The sequence below is a fragment of the Haliotis asinina genome, chromosome 9 (genome assembly GCF_037392515.1).
Source record: "Haliotis asinina isolate JCU_RB_2024 chromosome 9, JCU_Hal_asi_v2, whole genome shotgun sequence".
In the NCBI taxonomy this organism is placed as follows: domain Eukaryota; kingdom Metazoa; phylum Mollusca; class Gastropoda; order Lepetellida; family Haliotidae; genus Haliotis; species Haliotis asinina.
This window is the reverse complement of record NC_090288.1, coordinates 33,862,078-33,866,819: the sequence shown is the minus strand read 5'-3', so window position 1 is coordinate 33,866,819 and position 4,742 is coordinate 33,862,078.

Genomic DNA, 4,742 nt, shown 5'->3' with positions numbered 1-4,742 from the left:
AAAATGTACTGATGGCATTCCTAATTGGCAATGACATTTCTGGGCACATTTCAGAACCAGCATTCACCTTTGTCTACCTTTGTCTTCCTTTGTCTTCTAAATGTTATTTCTTCATGATACAACAGTCGCGACTTTGGTATCCTTAGTGACGGATACAACATCCCTGATTTGTTTCCAAACTGAGTCATGAAACTTATCAATATTTCATTCCATTATTACAAATCTAAAGTTAAATTCATGTGACGTTCGTTCATCGGTTAACGCAGCGACATGTCAGCGTTCTCGAAATAATCGAGTCTGGACCAGACAATCCAGTGATCAACAGCATGAACATCGCACTGCATAACTGGGATATGTTGACATACGTCAACCAAGTTTACGAGCGTGACCACCCGATCACGTTAGTCGTCTCTTACGGCAAACACGGGTTGCTGAAGACCAGTTCTAACCCTGATCTTCACAGGTCGGGTAGCAGTCGGTGAAAGTGTTCCCTTCAAACCTAGGAAAAATTTAAAACTGTAACAACTATCCACCCAAAAGGTTCCTCGCCATTCAATATTATCATACTATGCCAGCTTCATTTATACACAGATTTGACATGACATATTGACAGTGTTCCAGTTGACATTACAGAATCCCGAGAGACTACGGTCTATGCATAATTCTGTCATTCATCACAGATCAAACTTTGCCTTGTTGTGAACACCTGGTGTCATCGGTGATTTTCAGTGACACATTCACAACATCTTCACCAGTATTTTGCATACTGGAATATGTTTCTCCGAAAAATCGAAATTGTATATTCTGTACAGTCGATTTTCTGTACACCTTTATGTACATTAAACAACATGTACAACTGTATACGAGATAAGTATTGACTGATGATGACAGATGGTGATACACAACCAAAAAAAACCCCATTTTTCTTAGCGTCTAACGTTTTGATTTTGTTTGACAAGGATATCAGCTATCGACCTGGTATTACCCAAGAACTCAGCTAGTTTGTTCACAAATACGTTGTACAATTAACGATGTTTAAAACGATACAACTCAAAGTTTGAAAAGGTTCCCATCATACTCAATGGCTAACAATTGAAGTCTTACATATCCATGGCCCGGTTTCACAAAGCTCTCGTAAGCCTAAGATCTCGTAACTTTTCTCGTAACATTCGTACCTCCTATACTGTAACATAGGAAGTAGGAATGTTACGAGAAAAGTTATGAGACCTTAGGCTTACGAGAGTTTTGTGAAAGGGGCCCCAGGTACTCAATGATTGGGTAACCCCTGCAGGACTTAAATGAGCTCAGTGACATGTAGTCAAGGGGAAGAGGTGGATGGACTGCACGAAGAACCGTGTGTGGAAGTTTTGACGTAATTGTTCAATTGTTCATCAGCATCAGACAGCTAACACTTCCCGCTGAGGAGAGCAATCGGTGATTGCACGTTTGGCCCGCCATGTAGAACATGTCATTTTGATTATGCAAATGCATGTTTAAGATTTGCCACGCCACGTGCAGTGTGCGAAATAGTTTCTTGCCAATCGGCAATTCTTACTAGCCCACAAAATAATTCACTTACCCGAAATTTGAATGCATACACGGGTGTCATCTTTAAGCTGATGAACATTGTTATCAAGCCATAATCTTGCATAATCATAATTTACATGTGTATTAAGACTTAACAAACCGGAGAGAGTGATATATATTTACAAAAAGGCACCCATTAAAATTCACAAACCAGTCGCGCCAGAGACTGTGGAGATTTACCGGCCCGACTTGATTTTTATTAGCCCTGGGCTAGCGGGTCAGTGGTTATTTCCTACACTGGTCACGTGACAAACGTAATGAACACATGAGATAACCCAATAGTACAACACTGTCGACAGTTACCCAATGCGGCTTTTGATTCTGTTTTGGTCTACGTCTTTACATGTCTTTCTTCATGAAAACAGGAAACATGAATTAATCCTCAGTAACCCATACTTGTCATAAGAGACGACTAACGGGATCGCGTAGTCAGGCTCACTGACTGGGTTGACACATGTCATCGTATCCCAATTGCCTAAATCAATACTCATGATGTTGACCACTGGGTAGTCTGGACCAGACTCGATTCTTTACAGGAGGCCACCATATAGCTGAAATATTGCCGAGAGCATTGCAAACCTAAACTTACCCACTAAAGCGTGTATAGAACATGCGTAAATCATGCATGGAATAATAACATGCATAAAACAAACTTACTCACTCACTACTGAGTGCAGTCACCTTGTAAACTCTACTGCAGTGCGTACTGCACAGGCGTACGTACAACTCCTTGCTTACTGCCGTGTGTATGTGCCACCGTTACGACATGAGTGTTTGACTGACATGACGCAGTGGAGTACCCTACATCGGAATTCGTGCTTGGAAATCTCTGCACATCCGGTAGTAGAATACATGACAATGGTGCTCGTGCATACAGCAACGTAGGCTGATTATGAATTGTGATGACGTATGAAATATCCAGTCAATGTTAGAGTACATGTAGTCCGTATCAGGAAACATTGGCAAATCCGGTCCTTGCATTCATGTCCTGCTGTAATTCCGCTGGCTTCAGCAGTGTAAACTTTGGGTCAAGTTGTATGAATATAGAGTGAGTGGAGGTTTCCCTTCAGACCTATTTTAAACCTGTGATCATGAGATTTTGATCAGTGATAAAGTGTTTCAGCTGAAGTTTTGTTTTGATTTTATGATTTGTTTTTTTCTCGTCTTAATAATAAGTGCATTTATAATGTGCTAAACTCCATTCACCAGATGATTGCCCATAGTGATAGCATTCAAAGTACAGCACATAATTACCCAAAGTACAGCACATTATTACCCCGATGAAGATGCCTGTGCCGGGGGCGCTACAAGGTAAACCGTCACATGGCCTATCCCACCGGGTACCCATTTTCGGCTGGGCGAACAAAGGCAATTTTGAAGAAACTCACTTGCCTAAAGTGACACCACGTGTATCACCTGTGCTTCGTTGAGGAGCAGGTCTGGAAACTCTCACAAGTCCAGTTTCACACCAAATTCTCTAACAATCCAGGCTTTATTCGAAAGATGCAAGAGTCAGCATTTTGTTGTTACATGTTTGACAATATTTTCAGTATGCTATATCCTAACCATCTCGCCATTTTCAATAAGCACACGTCGTGATGTGTGTAGAAGCGAACCCTGGCTATTGCCATGATGAGCGGACACCTTAGCCACTAAGCCCCCCAATCGCCCCAACAGCGTCAGAAGTAAATAAATATGTAACACCGTAAAGCACGTGATTCTGTATATCGGGATAGGTCTTAAGGTCTGGATATTGACGTACCAGACACGCCATGAAGCAACTGCAAGTTGTGCATCAGGGTTAACTGAATTCAAAACATAACATTTGATATCTTCAAATAATAGTTTCCAACCCTGTGCCTTTGTTTGACATTCTCTACGCTGACCTCACAATGACTACACTAACTCTAACGATGTATTCAAGACATGTCTGGGATTCTCAGGTGACACAGCTAGCGCGTCAAACATCCGATTAGGATTACGTCATACTATTGTTGCTGCAGGTGATTCTGAGCCCTGCCATTCAAGAAGAGCACCGTAAGCACATACAAACCAGGTAAATATATATCACTACGTAAAATATTTCGACCTAACGACCCCTGTTCTCGGTTGGATACCAGGGTTTGTGCGCATACCGTATGCGACGGTATGTGACAGTAGAGCGTATGTGTGTTTTGCAGTTGTGTCCCTTTATCTTGCTTCTAATCATACCTCATGATATGTTTGGTCACCCAAGCATTTATCCTGAGGTAAACATGGGCAAGAGTTATGCCCCTTATCAAATTTAATTTGGGTATGCTGTTTTAAATGGAGATAATGTTGATGCCCTCTGGTAACATATGTTCTTTTATTTTGGAAATTATATTAATCTAATGTGAATTTACTAGATAAAAAATATTTATTTATAATGTTCTTTTTATTAAAGTTTTGTTTTTAGAAGTTAATTAATGTGTCCATTCCTACACACTGCTTTGATTTTCCTGCTTCATTTCCTATCAGAACTGAAACATCTTTATAAAAACACATATTGAATCTTAAAAGTGAACAATTTTCTTAAAAGGGAACTCTTATTGACATGTCATTTATTACAGACCATAAAGACAGAATAGATATTATTACAGATATTAAATAAATGCCCTGGTTACTTGCTATTTTTTTTACATAATCACATTTGGGACGCATTTTTTTACAAAATGATATCAAATTAATTTCTTGAGATTTTCATGTTCTGAATGCAGCCTTCTTTAGGAACGATTATTTGTTATTTCTTACTCCAAAAATGGTTTTCTACTTACTAGATATATATTACTCGCCATTTGAAGATACTGCAGTGTAATATTTTCACTTCAGTATTACACCAGTGTAATACCGCTTGACGTATGACGTCAAAATGGTTCAAAGTTGTGACGTCACAATGCTAATGTTGATGTTGATGTCGTCACAATGCTAATGTTGATGTTGATGTCGCGAGTGTCATCACACTGTAGGCAATTTCGCCGCAGTTTCGGTCAATTTATGTTGGCGAGTAATAAACAGAATACTAAACTCGCTTCCGTGAAATGCCGTTTTCATTAAACTCGTTAAAGAGTTAGTATCAAACTCGCTTTCGCTCGTTTGATACCAAATCAGTAACTCGTTTAATAAAAATGGTATTA